This window comes from Falco biarmicus, chromosome 1, assembly GCF_023638135.1.
Source record: "Falco biarmicus isolate bFalBia1 chromosome 1, bFalBia1.pri, whole genome shotgun sequence".
Taxonomy (NCBI): domain Eukaryota; kingdom Metazoa; phylum Chordata; class Aves; order Falconiformes; family Falconidae; genus Falco; species Falco biarmicus.
Genome location: NC_079288.1, coordinates 66,562,429 through 66,579,565, shown reverse-complemented (window position 1 = coordinate 66,579,565; position 17,137 = coordinate 66,562,429).

Below are 17,137 nucleotides of genomic sequence, written 5' to 3'. Positions count from 1 at the left end.
TCTCAATAAGTTTAGTCCAGATCATCAGAAATGTGTACCTGAAGTTTAGTAAAGTGTCATACAGCACGGTACTCAATTTGCATTGTCCACAATCTAAAGGCGACTGGGATAAAGACCTTGAAATTTAAAAAAATTAAAATGGTTAAAAATTTAAGTGCCTTTCACTAGGGCAACAAGAACATCAAGTAAGTGTGTTAACTCTTTATACAGTTAAGGACAAAATAATTGTTTTAGATGGACAGAAACTAATACATATGATGTATAACTATGGTAGTGGCAGGTTGTAACGAAGTGTGACTTTCATAATACTTTTATTATGCTTTATCTGTACTCCCAGGTTTATCAATGGAAGGTTTCCTGATGCATTTGCCAGTATATGGAGCTTATTTCTTCTAATGTTTAACTTTCTAAGGGACTGCAGTTTTGTTGCTTGTTGGGAAAGGACCTGAAGTTCACTGCAATTATCTTTTGGATCCCTTATGTGTTGCAACTTTCCTATTACTTCTGGAATGGAAACTAGTATGTAATTACTGACAGCTAAAACTTTAAAATGCAGGTCAAACCAATATTTTGAAATAAAACCAGTGCAGGTGACAGTATGAGGTTAGGTCGGGTATGTTGGATAATCACAAGAACAATCTGTTCCAAGCTTCTTAACACAAAGGTATCTGCTACTGACTCTACAGAGCAGAGGTAAAGAAAAGGAAATGCTCCTTCCCAGTGAAGCAGAACTTGGAGCTGGAGCATTCAAGTTACAAAAAAACCTTCTTAACGATTTAGGGTGAGGACACCTCTGAACTGAATTCAGCTTTCTCAGTCTTTTCAAATTTCCCATGCAGATACATGGTACAGTTTAGAACACTGACCTTGGGTTTTTTAAAAGTGAGATATAATTATACTATGAATAGATTAAAAAAAAACTTAAAAGGTATATGTGAAATAACAACCAATGCAATTCTACTGTCTGCAGACCAAATAAACTTTGTGTGCTAGTTTCCACATTTCAGAACAAGTTCTTGCACTTGTTTAACTTCTAATGTTCCCTAGGAATCAATGTTTTAACATTTTATTTATATTACAAACCTTCTAACTTCTTGTCCTTAGTACCTCTCAACTGTATGGTAAAAAGATTACACCTTTCTTTTGACTGATGGGTCATTCAGGTTTGTGCTCTTCATATATATATATATATGTATGTTGGGGGGATTTGGGAACCTAAGTAGTATCAGCCAAGTGGCCAGGATCTGTGCCCAACTGTTACGATTTCTAAGGCAAACCCATTTTACCTATTTACTGTGGGACTCCATCTAACTCTGGATGGAAGCATGTTTGAAGCTCAACTACTGAATAATGTGAGTGAGGCTTTGAAATTGATTTAAAACACCTTGCTTTACCTTCGGCTTGCACTCACTTCAGTGTAAGGCAGGTTTGGTATGAAGTCCATGTTCAGCCCTGTGCTTAGAAATACAGTGCAATATACTCACTGCAGCTACAGTTCAGTAGTTTTAGTATATTTTCCCTCATGGTTATTTTTGTTCTTCTTTCCTTTTTTATATTATATTTTCTGTTCATAATGATAAACTGGTAAGCTCTTCTGAAAGCTAATCCCCTGTTAGCTTTGCATCTTCTATGCTAATCTCTTGTTAGCTTTGCTGCTTGTATTCTGAGAGCTGATTTGCATTCCCTAATCCAGAGCTGAATCTCTTTGCTCTTAGTACTTAAGTTTGTGTGTATATGTATTTTTAAAATAATTAGCTGAAGGATCCTCCCCATAGAACTTAAAATAGATTGAAGATATTTTATATAAAGTGATGTTTAAATGGCTTGCAAGCCAACTAAGTTTTTTTTTCTGATTTATCTTTTCATCTGGGAACAGACAAACCATATGTTTATGATTTTTAAAATTAACTCTCAGCTCTAATTCTAGCGTAAGATTTTTGAGAAGCTTGCTTTAGTGCTTGTGAAAGGATTGCAGCAAAATTACAGGCATTCCTTCATCTGACTTTTGCAATTCTAGACATAGTACTGTAAGGTAAGTAGGGCTGGGCTTGAGAATCTTCCTTTCCCTGGGGTCTTTGGGAGGCACAGATCTGCCACCCTCATTGTACTATAGCCATTTGTGCATCCAGAAAAAGAGATGTGACCACTTCAGCCACGCACTCAGATTATTTGGTTTGCAATCCAACATTTACAAACTAAAGCAGCTCTACGTTGCATAGCTAAACCAGGAGTGCTCAAAGATATCCAGGATTTCTGTCTCCTATCCTTACCTCCCCAGTGACTGTGACAATAAGACCTCTGTTTTATTAGGAACACCACAAAGACTATATAAATCTTAAAGCCAGATAAAATCCATTTTTCTCAAATGTCTATTTTGTTTCTGAGAATTCCGGCAACATAACTCCCAGTCACCTACTCCGTAACATAAATTATGCACATTTTTATCATGATATATTTAGCATGGGGCCATAGAACATGAGAAAGGCTGTACTCGGAGCATGTAGCCTGATACCTGATCTTGAACAGTGAGCAGCAGTAAATGATCAGGGAAGAGTATAAAAGTGGACAACAAATGGTATTTCTGCTTTCCCTGAGATTGCCACAGTCAAAATTCAGTTTATAAGGAGAGATGGTCACTGCCAACTTGCTTTTTCCATGATTCTCCTGCAGGTGAAGAAGCTCAGCTCCCTGTACTGAAGTTGTTTCATGTATTTGATCATCCTGGTTCCTGTTCTGTTGAAACTCTTTAAGCTCCATTCTGTCCTTTTTGAGCACCTCTTCAGTACTGTACTTTCTATTTCTAGTTTAGAATACTCTCCAAAACGGTCAAAAACCCAAACTTTTATAAAACTTTTATAACCAAATATGAGAAATCTCCCTTATTCCATAGTTCTGTTTTACCTATATTGTGGATTTACCAATTTTTAACAGAGCATTATTGCTTAGTCACATTGAATTTCTAACAAAAACTATTAAACAGTCATTATTCTCATTTGTAAATTTATGTAATGAATGATTCTAAGCTACATATTAAAATATCCCCCCCCCCATTTAAATAAATGCAGCCAGAGAAGATATTACTTTTTCTAATTGGCTGCCAAAAAAAGGGCATATTTACATTTGTTTGACACACCTGACTGTAAACAAATGTATTAAGACTAAGTGAACTCCACTTAGCTGGAACTTACATTCAAAGGTATCTCATGGGATATGAGTCCATGTCAGGCAGAACACCACAGCACAGGACACAAGGCTGAAGAGGCTGGATTGGTCATTAGGACTAGAAGTTATCATAAGCCTTTAAATGACTTTATGTGCAACAGAAATCATACTAAGAACAATAACAACCCAATCATCAATACCTTTGTGAAGGCAAACTTGGATGCATGACCTATGGGATTGTAACCCAGCTCTGACAGGCTGGAGGAATTGTCTTGGGAGTTAGCATGGCATCAGAGTCTGGTAACAGAAGAGAGGAAACCAGAAATCAAACCAATCATTTATTTCCTGTTTTACTTTACTGCATCTCTTTCCAAACATAATATTTGATTTCACAAGCTTGGTTTTTGACTATAATAAACTTACTTAGCTTCTACATCTGAGCATTCCAGATATTGTCAGTGATTTCAGGGGACTTGCCAAGTCACAGGAATTTCACTCTTAGGAAGTGTCAGGTCTAAATGATGAGACTGATCTATTCTCATGAGCCCAGCACAAGGTCAGAATTCTCTACTGGCTTCTCAAGGCTCCAAAGGCCAACTGGACATTGATATCACAGACAGCTATTTAGGGAGAAGTACCTTTCAAGATAAACTATTAGCTAAAGTCTCACTGCACTGCAGTAGAACAGTGAGGCTGTTGGTGGAACATTTGGCAGACTGCTTGAAGAAAATAACAACTTAGGTCATGACCTAACATGAAGTTTATTATGTTCAAGTGCTAGGTGGACTACGACATAGACAAGCTGGCCAGCATTGCCTTTGATGCCCATTACATAATGAAATGATAACAGAATGGGTACTGTTGTAACATTGCCATGAGGTCTTTTTATGTTTTCTTCCTTCCCCCAAGTTACTTCAGTTTGTCTAGTTATTTATCTCATTAATACATAATTTTCGGGTCATTCATGATTTCTGAATGTTCATTTTTATCTGTGGCTGCATCCACAGCCATATGTGCTGGCCTGTCAGATATAAACTGGTAGCTGCAATTAGTTATGCTACAGCAGTAACAATGGTGGAGGCAGAGGTCGTACCTTATAACACTCCCGAATTGTAACTCTTCATAAATTAAACTGTAAGTGGTACTAGCAGAAACACTGTCGTTTTCTAAGGAATGTAACAGTCTGAACAAACTTTTCTTCCATTAAATTTATCTAGAGGGAAAAAATGCCTCCTTCCATGCAACTACAACAAAGACATACAACCATTCACTTTTGCTGTCACTATCACAAGTCCTGAATGTATCAATTTAGTATGCTCCTGTTATGCAGTTTTCTTACTTCATTGCACTGACTGCAGAGCAGACATATATCCAAATATTTTCTTTCAAAATCCTCTGACGTGTGGAAGCTCCTCCAGGCCAGCACGGCACTGAGACCCTATAGCACCCACAGCTAATAGCTGTAAAGCCAAATTAGCTCATGTGTTCTCACACCACTTGCGCCACTGTGCTTAGATCCAATGCACAGAAAAGCAGCACTTTACTGAGTTTGCATGGCAAGGTTTTAGTAGTGGGGGGACTACAGGGGTGGCTTCTGTGAGAAGCTGCTAGAAGCTTCCCCTGTGTGTAATAGAGCCAATGCCAGCCGGCTCAAAGATGGACCTGCCACTGACCAAGGCCAAGCCATCAGTGATGGTGGTAGTACTGCTGTGGTGACATGTTTCAGAAGGGGGAAAAAAGCCTTTGTAACTGCAGTCAGAGGAGAGGAGTGAGAAAACGTGAGAGCAGCCACTCTGCAGACACCCAGGTCAGTGCAGAAGGAGGGGCAGGAGGTGCTCTGGGTGCTACAGCAGATTCCCCTGCAGCCCGTGGCGAGGACCACAGCAAGGCAGGCTGTGCCCCTGCAGCCCATGGAGGTTAATGGTGGAGCAGATATCCACCTGCAGCCCATGGAGGACACCTCAGTAGAGCAGGTGGATGCCTGAAGGAGGCTGTGACCCCATGGGAAGCTGGCACTGGATCAGGCTCCTGTCAGACCCTGTGGACCCATGGAGAGAGGAACTCTAGTGTGGGCTGGAGCATATTTGCTGGCAGGACTTATGACCCCATGGGGGACCCACGCTGGAGCAGTTTGTGAATAACTGCAGCCCATGGGAAAGAATCACGCTGGAGAAGTTAATGGAGGACTGTCTCCCTTGGGAGGGACCCCACGATGGAGCAGGGGCAGGGCATGAGGACCCTCCCCTGAAAGGGAAGGAGCAGCAGAGACAGCATGTGATGGACTGATCGCAGCCCCATTCCTCATGTCCCTGTGCTGCTGTTGGGGAGGAGGCAGAGAAACTGGAGTAGTTAAGCCCCGGAAGAAGGGTTGTGGGGAAGATGTGTTAAGATTTGGTTTAATTTCTCAATATCCTATTGTGATTTGATTAGTAGTAAGCTAAATTAATTTACTCAAGTTGAGTCTGTTTTGCCCATGATGGTAATTGGTGAATGATCTTTCCCTGTCCGTATTTTGACCCACGAGCCCTTCATTATATTTTCTCTCCCCTGTTCAGTTGAGGAGGGTAGTGATAAAGCAGCTTTGGTGGGCACCTGCTGTCCAGCCAGGGTGAATCCACCACAAGCGTTCAGATGTTTTACACTTGCAGTGCAGATACGTTCTTTCAACACAATGCTGACTTGGCTCTTACAGGTGTTTTTTCAAAGAAAAATGACCAAAAAGGTCAAAAAATATGAATATACCTCATGACACTGGAGGTAGTAACACAGACAGCAGATTAGTTTATTGGACTATTTAGAAGTTACACTTCTTATATTTTGATGTGTACTAGGAAATATATTATTGAGGGAAAAGATAATTTTTTATCATTGTATTAATTAGACTGCTGGGATTAATTTTTCAAGAGGTTCTATCCTTTTCATGCTTATATAACCCTAAATTGTGACTACACCAGCATACTAATACAAAGCTGAAGAGCACTCGCATTTCATATTTTTTTGAATACCCCCTAATTGGGAGAGATGATTCAATCTACGATTCCCATTAAAGACTTTATTAAAGAATGTAATTCTTTTTCATTTGCCATGATAACACAAGCATGACATGACAGTTACCTCTAAGACCAGTCAAGAAATGAAGTGAGTTGTTTGCTTAAAAATTAAGTCAGAGTCCTTGTTTATACAGCAAAAGGTTATTGCAACACTATTCTGTAGTGCTGTATTTTTGCTGATTAATTTGCTTCACAGTGTATGGTGATACATTCATTTGCTGACATAAGATTCATAGTCCATCTTTTAATTAAATTGTTAAAGAATGATGGAGGATACTTGATTGTGAGAATACTGATTATATTTTATTACTTTCAGTCCACCTTTAAAACTTCAGATATAAAAGCTGATTTGAAGCCTATGACCATTTAAAGTATAACGCCTTTTTTGGGTTTTAATCCCAACACACCTTTTCTGCACAGTTAGCATATTCTTCTTATACTCTTTTTAGATGTTAAGTACCTATGAAAATCATATACTAAGTTATATATAAGCAGAAATAAAGAATATAGTTATTTTGGTACCAGGCATATGTTCTTGGGAATAATTGTTTCATTCAAGTAATTTTACCTATTGATATCAATTAAAAAATCATCACAGTGTAAATGGTAGATATGAAACATATTACTCTTGTGTGTGCTAATTTTTATCATGAACAAAGATCTCAAGAACTTAAGCATATTGATTCTGTAGGACTGGTGATCATACCCAAATCATGGCAGGTCTTTCTATTTTATCACTCTCTACATCTACCTAACAGCAGGTTGCAGCAAGGGGGGTATCAGTCTCTTCTCGCAGATAACAAGCAATAGGACAAGAGGAAATGGCCTTAAGTTGCACCTGGGGAGGTTTGAATTGGATATTTGGAAAAATTTCTTCACCAAAAGGGTTGTCAAGCACTGGAACAAGCTGCCCAGGGATGTGGCTGAGCCACCATCCCTGGAGGTATTTAAAAGATGTGTAGATGTGGTGCTTAGGGACATGGTTTAGTGATGGACTTGGCATTGTTAGGTTTATGGTTGGACTCGATGATCTTAAGAGTCTTTTCTAACCTAAATGATTCTATTATTCTTTGATTGACTGAGTTTTGGAAAAGGAAGGAACAGTAGTTGTTCCTTCCTGTAGTTCTGTTTGCTTTAGAGCATCTGGATAAAATTTGTTGTATCACAGATTCTGTCCTCTGGATTCCATCTATACAACAGTACATATAAACTTCAACTGCTTGGCAAGAAACTTGTAAGCAATATGTAGTGAACAAACATATCTAAAAAGATTTGTAAACTGAGGCAAATTTTAAGAAATTATGACTACAATATGAGTGAAACAAAACAAGTCCAACAACTTTTGCATGACTAAGGTGGGGAGTGGTACTGCCCATACCAGGAACCCCTGTTGCCTGGCAAAGGTGGAAATGAAAAAGATAATCAGGCATCCTCTTGGGACACTCCTGATCCAAACCATAGCCCAAGCGGAACAGTACCATTGTAACCAAAAAACACCGACCTGGAGAAGGGCTAGGATGGAATTTGATGAATGACTAAAGCCAATCATCTCTTACCCTATAAACGGTGGTCCTAAGTGAGACCCTTTGAGCTCTCCTAGAATGCAGCAGGCTGCAACCACCACCTCCCTGAGTGGGATACTGCTCAGGGCTCACAACTCTCAAGTTTGTGATACTAGGGGAACTGCTGCCAACAGCTGATGACAGAGCCTGGGCTCATACCTCTGCTTCTCAAGACTCAACCCTTCACTCATGGAGAAATGTAAAGGTATTCGATGTGACTATTTCACTGAACTCAAGGAGAACTTTTAGTAGGCTGTACATTTGTACAGGTATCTCTTATACATCTATTACTTTGTGTTTGTGTGCATGCGTGTGTATGAATTGATTTAGATACCTCAACATCTCTAATACAGTATGTGTTATCATTTCAGACCCGTAGTGAAATCATTGTTATAATTGAACTAAATCCTATTGAATCACTTTGTAAATGTTAATTTAATTGATGATTAGATGCTGCTAAAATTTTGTGATCAACCTTAAACTGTGAATAATCCCCTAGATATAATCTGTTGTTGAAGTCTGAGACTAGAATTGGATCTAGCTGCCCCTAAACTCTAGAGTTTAGAAAGCAAGGGCATCCATTCTGAACCTGGTGACTCAATGGGAGAGTCTCCTTTTGTCCTACTCTTTATATCTTTTGCATTAGACATAAACTGTTGACCACTCTGAGCCTAAAACTGAATTTAGCTGCACCTAAACTCTGCCAGAGTTTTAGAAAGCAAGGCTGTTCACTCCTCATGACTCAGTGCTAGTGTCTCCTTTACAACTTTGATCCCTGTATAAATTATTTTGGTTTTGGTTTTTCTTTGTGTGTTCTAACCATGTAATAATTAATGAGTGAACCTTGCCATTGAACTTTGTGAAGTCTCACTCCCACAAACTCATGTTAAAACCATTTTGCTCATACATTTGATAGTTATTCTTTAAGCAATTTAACCAAAACCACTCATTTGTGACAGGGGGGCAGTAGTAATTAAGTTTATGAAGTTCACAAGATGCAGATTGACAGTTCTTACAGGTACTATAATTTCTTTTTTCTTTAAGACATCATCTGAAACCATATTAGGGAAACAGAAGGATGTAGTGAAAAAGTTGTCTATCAGTCCCATGACTTCACAGACTAGAAGGGGAATTAGAGTGAAGGCAGATTCTTCTCACTGCCCACTAGGCTTCTGATACCGTATTCCCTCTATTCCCTCTAATACAGCAATATAGGTAAGCTTTAAAATACATGTAAATTAAATGTTAAAATTTTATCTATAGGTAGGAGAGAAGACTGCCTTGTGATAGCTTGAAAAACTTGTTCAGTGGAGATAACCTCTTTTTCTTAGTATGAGCATTAAATAGCTTGCAACATCCAATTAACACTGAAACGATTTCAGAATGATAAAAATGAAGTGCTGCTGGGAGATATTCATAGCCTGTAAACTAAGCTGCCATCCCAATAGTATCATCTACTAGTCATCCCATTTGGAGAACCTCTCCTGAAGGCAAAATTTCAAGAGGGTCACTAAGGCCTGTCTCCAGCAAAATTGATGAGTTTTAATGAAATAAATAGGTGTCAGCAAAAATCTCTTCCATATTAAATACAAAGTAGGAGACATATCAATAGTTTAAAATGCATGATATTTCAGGAACATTAGTATTTAAAGTAATAATAGCTAGAAGCCTAGGAAATTCAGTGTCATTTTCTACCCACAGTAAGTTAGAATTGCTTTCTGTGAGGAATAAATATCCATAGGGATGCAAAAGAAGTCATTAAGAAAATGATAATATTTTACTGTGATTATTTTAGGTCGTTAAAATGTTTCCATTACCTTCACTTATCAGATGTTTAAAATTATCCTCATATGCTTGATGAATACCATAATTTACATATTTATGTTGTTGCTTACTTTATTAAGTAAAATATTTAAGATAGTTAAACTTACAAAATCCTTTTCCTCTGAAAATGTCATATGCAAAAAGCTTCAATAGACATGCCTATTTTTGTTATGCTGAAGAGATACACATTACCCTAATTTACCATATTTTGATTTTGTCTTGCTAGAACCATTTGAATTTTCTAGACCACAGGGAGAGCTATTGAAAGCTGGAACTTATTGTTTTAACTAAACTTATTGTTTTGGTTAGAACAATAAACAGCACAGAGGAGTTTCTTATAGAGCAGAAGACAGCTTGCTCTTTGAAGAACTCTGGGGTTTTTTCTAGGATCTTAAAAGAGGTTCATACATTGCCTATCCATCCATGGTCTAGCTATCTCTCACAAACTGAGTCTAGGGCCCTTTATCATATTTTCATCCACCACATACTCTCTAGAGAAAATTTGATCTTTTATACTCACACAAAAAAGCCTGAAAGTGATGAGTACTAAAAAGGGGCAATTAAAATTTTGTGCTATCATCATTCACCTAAGAATAAGAGTATGCTTAGGTGAATGAACATTAATTCCATGTTAATATCATTCTTTAAGAGATTATTTATGACTGAAATGTTGCTATTGAAGCAAACTCTGTAATGGTTTATTTAAAGAGACTAAACACTTATTTTTAGTTTCATCTGATCTTATCACCTTTATAGATTAAAAATTGTTTTGACTATCAACAATAAATTAAGCAATATGCAGCACTCCTTGAATTATATTCTTTTGACTAATCAAACATTAATTTGGTCTTCTATGAAAAGTACACACTCTGAGATAGTTTTTAACAGAAATATTTAATATCTTCAAGTAAAACAGCATTTCAATACTCTCTTAAATGAATTATTATTGGAACAAATCAAACCTTAGTCTGTGCAATAAAAAGACTCATTATTGATGCAGAAATAATGTATGTTTCTCTTAACTTTCCTAGAGAAGAAATAACTAGCATTCTCAGAAGTGTCATTTTTATTTGAACCTTTCCATAGGGAGACATGTAAAAGATACTGTTACTGAAAGAACCACCTGTGCTGCTTGACTTGGGATTTTTTCATACTCCTCTCTTTTCATTTGCTAATGAAATATTCATACCTAAGACTAGTAAGTATTTCACATGTCCTTAATTTTGATGGTCCTCAAGATATAGTAAAAAAGGAGCTGTGAGTTTGGTGTGCTGTGGCACATCCCTAAATTATCTTCCAGCATGACAGTTATAAAGATAGTAATTGAAATGTTTTTTTCAATACAATAAATTTTTAGAATTTTTGAACACTCTGTCCCTCAATATATTCCTGTGTTCCTCATAGGTCCTATACCAACTACAGATTTACTATGGCAAGAAAAAGCTCCTATTCTAGGGAACCATTAGGAAATGCAAGGTTCAGGGTTGTCACGGAAGTAATTGCAGTGACTGTACTTCAAAATGCAGACCACTTCCCATTAATTCACCCACAGTGTTACATTTATCTATTATGTTTCCATGAATGATGCTCATTTGTCCCAACTTCTACCAACCAACAGTTTTAAGTCTACTCTTAATTACGCTGCATATAGTGTCAATGAAAATAAGCACTCTCAAAGAGTGATTCATCTGACCCCCCTCAAAATGTTATCTACAATAGTTGGTATCTTTGATTAGTTTAGAAAAATTTAACTTATACAGAGTTAGGTGACATGAATCCACCCTACATCCCTGGCAGGGATCACCTTGACATTCATGTCATGCCTGTTGGTGTTCAAGAAGCATTTGGACAATGCTCTTAGATACATGATTTAACATTTAGGGCCCCCTGTTGAGTCAGGAGTTGGAATTGAAGAGCTTCATGGGTCCCTTCCAACTCAAGATGTTCTATGATTCATGTAAAACATTGACTTTGGTCTTGATTTTAGAGTAAGTATTAAAATGTATGAGCAATTTCACATCCTTTTTTATAATCAAATGCCAAAAATGGTGTTTTCATACAAAGTAACATAGCTGTTGAGAGGCAAATGGATTATGGTGACACTTTTAAAAATTACAGGTGTCCATTGGAATAGTTTTTAAGTTTTATTTGCCAACAATGGAAAATTTTAAGAAGCTTTTCAGCCCAGATGTTCATGAGCAAGAACGACAGTTAATCCAAAGGTTAAGTATATAGCTTTCACCATCCTTCCAACCTATTTAAGCTATTGAATATGCAAACTCCTCAAAGACAAAATAAAATGTAAATTTTCAATTAATTTAAAATTTATATGAATTTGAAGTTGTTACAGAGTAGCTAAAAACCATATTAGTTATTTGCATAGCATATAATTTTGCTTTTCATTGTGGAACTGAAACATTTTTTCTAAATGTTTTGGTTTTCACATTCCCAACCCAAGATTGTCATAATTGGATATTGTTGATGTATGTCTGCAACTTTTTTTCAAGGTTGAAAATATTTCTTTGTTATAGATGATACACCAGTACTTACAGATAAAGTAACTTTTAGAATAGGATTAGCCAAAAACATGTTAAACAACCAAAGCAAAAGAAGGTTTTTAACAAAGCTAAGAAAACTAAATCCAAATCCAGTCAAAATACAACTATGAAGGCAAAGATCCAATTATACATTTATCCATAATAAAAAATTGTTTTCCTAATTTAGTCTTTAAGTACATATATGCCCAGAAAAAAGATAAGCACACTGCACTGAAGCTGTCTCAATAGATAAAAGCTGTTTGCCTACAAATTTTTATTGCATGTACTAACTTATCAGCACTACGTGTTATTTACCTGCCTGTCACATTTTTTCCAGCCTCCTCCATTTCTTTATGAAACGTTTCGTTTGGAGTCCCAAGAGATACTTGCACAGTGTTTCTTAGTGTCTGACAGTTTGAACAGTCCCAGGAAGTCTAAATGTCCTCTCCTCGTTGCTTATACACCCATCTCCCTATGCTACAGCTGTACTGCAACAGCCTGGGAGTTGTTAACAAGGGTCAGGATCCCTAACCATATCTGATTGTGTTTTATCAATATGGGTGCAAAATTAGACAAATCCACAGTGCAATCTGAGCTTTGGTCCTGCTCTCAAATATAAAGAACACCTGTTGCTGATATAGACATATATATAATCTACGTATACACATATCTTTAAATACAATAGGTACTAAAAAAATTCTTGGTTATGCTTAGATTGCTATTTTAGTTTTCCTGAATGTATGGATTATTCTACCCTGTGAGTCTGTGTATCTAAGATAACATGCAATGCATTCATCATAATAATATGAAATTAATTTATGAACAAATGAAAAGGAAAGTTTGCAAACCAAAAGAATTTTAAACATAGTGTTAATGTATATGGACATTTTTTTTTCTGTAGTTCAATTCCATCTAGTAATTTTTTGTAGAATATTTCTTGAAATTTTAATTGTAGTCAGTGAAATAGGACAACAGAAAAAATTACATCACTTGAATCGTATACATAAATAAGAAATTTACTAAAATTAAATGTAATGAAAAATACCAAAGTGAAGATGGTATGAGGTTTTTAATCAATCTGTTTTCATAGCACTTATCTTTTATATCAGGGGTATAAAGCATGCTAATAAAATTTATGCACAACAGCAAACACAGCATGCTTTATTGCAAGTATATAGCTGTATTCCCAAGGACAGGATCGGTGCCTTGTTCAGGAAGGAAAGATTATGAAAAAAATGTTAGTGTGGTTTCAATTTAAGAAGGCATTTTTTCTGTGTCACCAGCCTGGCCCACTATTGTCTTTCTTCTGTTTACGAAAAAAAAAACCCACCAACACCAACAACCAAACCCCACCAACAACCAAACCAAACCAAACCAAACCTAACCAAAAAAAACCAAAAATGACAACAAAAAAAGAGAATGTAATGTTAATTCTGTAAACTGGTAAGCTTGGATGGCTGACAGGTAGCTAGGTAGTTTTATCTTCTTTACTGAGAGTAAACAAGGTCCAGAACAGGAATCAGCAACTGTTATACTACTGCCAGCTATACACCATGAGCAGATCTTTTTTGAATGGCAGACAAATGTGCGATGACAGACCCCAAGAGGCTCAGTATCTTGAAAATCACATCTGTAAGAGGTAACTGTCCTATTACCAACAAATTGATTAATGGCAACTTCTATCTATGGAAGGCAGCATCTCCCAGCAACCCTTAAGTTTTGTTTTGTATGCTTCATCTTTAACAAGAGAAAGAAAAAATATAACTCAGTACACCACCCTTCAGATCTCACTTGGACGTGATGTGGCTCATTGGCTGCAGAGAGATCAATGGGGCATGAATGAAAAAGAGCTCCCTGAAGGCTGATGGCTGAAAGCCAGAAAAGAAGATATCTTTCCATTTGATTGTAGGAGCAAATTCATCTTTCAACATTAAAGTTTGTAAATTCTGACCTGTGACTGTTAAATATCCAATATAAAAGTAGTAAAAGATTGTCCTTAAGAAACTATGTTTGTCCCCAGGTTTGTAATCTTTTCTCTTGAAAGTAACCCTTGCTACTGCCTTTGACACTTTTTATCACAACCTACACATCATACTCATGTCAAGAACAGGATTATACTAATATGGATTTCTTTCCAAGCCAATTACCTCTAAAAATTTCAGATACAGGAATTAGAACAGAAGTCTGAATTTCTTGCAGAAAGTTCTAACGCATTATTTATTTTGATCCCAAATCGCAGTGAAATTCTCCTATTTTCACATCCTTGAAATTTTAATGAAGAAACATCAAAATATTTTAGCACCATTATTTAAAGGAAACACATTAGCATTCCCCGAGGTAAGATGTTTCATCATAGCTTAATAAAATGACCAAATTTCTTCATTTCAGGTCAGTTCAATATTGAATTGTACTTAACAAATGCAATTCCTTTTTCGACGAAGCTGTAGCATACAAGCCTCATTGACCTTTCTCTCATAGGCTGCTATCATAATTAAACATTCCAGTTATGGCCTTGATAAAAACCAAAACCACACTGCTGAATGGATGTGCAGTTTTAAAGGATGTAACGCTCTACTCCTGCAGAAAATATTGGGGGGTTGTGGAATTTTTTTCCAATAGAAAAAAAAGTCAAAGAAAAATATCCTAAAGAAAACTAATGGCAATTCAAAGTAGCAGATGATAACTTACAACCAGAGCAGTAACTTTTTTTTTTTTTCCTTCATATGGCTGGATATGGCTGTCTAACTCATATAATTCTTCTGTCAGGATTTGACTGTCTATAACAAAGATCAGGTTTAAATTTAAGGGGATTACTTAAAAAGTTCCACCTATAAACCTTTGGATAATTATATTAAACCTTTTGGTTCTATGAGAGATGGTTTTTCTCACTCATGAATACAAATTAAATAACATACAAAGAATAACCTCATTACAAGAAAAAAAAAAGGTAAGCAGGTATGTATGCAAGATAAGAATAATTCTTAGAGTGTTACTAAAATGCTTTTAAACAGTTCATTTTTTTTGTTTTTTCTTCTAGGGAACTGCATTTGGATCCTAGTACCAAAAAATGTTCTATTTTTCTAAAGTCTGGCACATTTACATAGGTATTTGGGCCAGATATATGCACACTATTACAAATACAAACTCTCTTCATAATTTTATGACAGAACTAACTCAACAGAGATAACTCTTGATAACAGTAACACAACAAATGTCAAACAATCAGATTTCATATAAACCTTCCCATTAATCTCTCCTTCTCCAGCACTGCACTTCTTTTCCAGGCTTAAACTCCTTCCTCTGTCATTCCTTGAGGAAAGAAGGAAGGGATGTTTTCCTTTCACTTCAGGCATTCCTTATCAGGTTCATATTCATATACGTCATGATTAAGCTATCTATGCCTGTATATAGTACCTATGAGGCTAGTTCTATCAGCACAGACTTCAGATAGCCTCAGAGTACAAAATACATAGGAAAATACTTTACCATTGCAGTTTCACTGGGTCACTTGTTGTATAATACATCCCAGTTATTGCATCAGCTGTGTGAAGTCTTTATCCAGTGAGCTAGGGAAAAAATAATAATAATAATAAAAAATGGGCTATGAAAGTTTTGATTTATATGAAACTGGTTAGAAATCTGATCAGAAAAGAAGTAAAGCTGTCCATGTTGCTGTTTTCTGCTTGGGGTCAGGGCTTCAGGTGCCCAAAAATGGAGACTTTTGATTCAAAATAAATGTAAGGATTTTGACAGAGCTGCACTGTGCCAAAGAAATTTCTTAGTCTTTTCAGGGAAAGAAGAATTCAGTGGTTTCCACATTCTCAGTATTTTTAATGCTCTTTTCATGCAGTGAAAACATGAAAGGTCCATGGTTTTGTAGGCTCAAGGGACCAACAGTTTTACAAACAAGGCTCCAATGAAATCACCTTGGATTCAGCAAGAGTGGCCTGAGATTTTTTAATTAAATGTTATTTCTTTTGCACATTAATTAAGATATGCCTCTCTTGTTCCAGTGGAAAGTTTCTATTAAATTCTTAGCTCCTAAATGAAGAGGAGGGAAAAAGGTCTTTTTTAAAGCACACCACTCTGATTCATAGGTATATCCCGTCTCTACAGAGCAAAGATCTGTGTTAGAAAACTCTGCAATCCACAATAATGACAGCTCTTTTTATTTTATTCTTTTTCTAACCACTTACTATCATTGTCCTCATTTTTGGAGAGGAGCAGGGAGGCAGATACCATGGGTGGCCTGCAATACTATGTTCACGCTATGTTCACTAGGTCACTTAGCTTATTATATAGTTAATGACAGAAATTACTTAGTAGTGGCTAGCATAGTATAGGCATACTGATAGTGGGAATACTGAGCCACTTTTTGTCACAGTCACGTTGAAGCATTTGTACTAATACAAATAAAATAAGAGAAAGGCTATCTTGGAACTGTATGCTTCTCAAGTAAATGGCTTTGTCTTGCTTCCTGGTAAGTTGTTCCTGCTGTTCCTTTTTAGCCACATTCTAGAAGTGTGTATTAGAATATTTGTAAGTGGATGTTTTAGAACAGATAGGGTGTTTTCTAGGTGATAAAAAGGCAAGTTCAATTAAAAGCCCTATTCTTATCTGAAAAAACACTCCGCCTATCTGACGTTAATGGAAACTCAGAGATTAATGGCAGCACAAGGGTTTCCATAGCTGAAATAGGATGTCTCCCTCCTTAGTTTACAAAAGAAGACAGAAAAGATGATTTCCTCCCTTTCTTACCTAGCTCATGTTGGGGTGGATAGGTCTACATGCTCCAGAAGACACTGGAACTCCAAGACCATGGAACAGATAAGGAAAAAACAAAGCTTCTCAACATCTAAACCTCCTGCATTCACTTCACTTCTCCATATGACCCTCTTCCTGTGTCTTGTCCTCTTTTCCACTTCCTTCTGCTTTCTGTCTTTCTATTTCATGATTATTATTGTCCATTGACAGTCAGAATTTGATGGGTATGTATAACAGA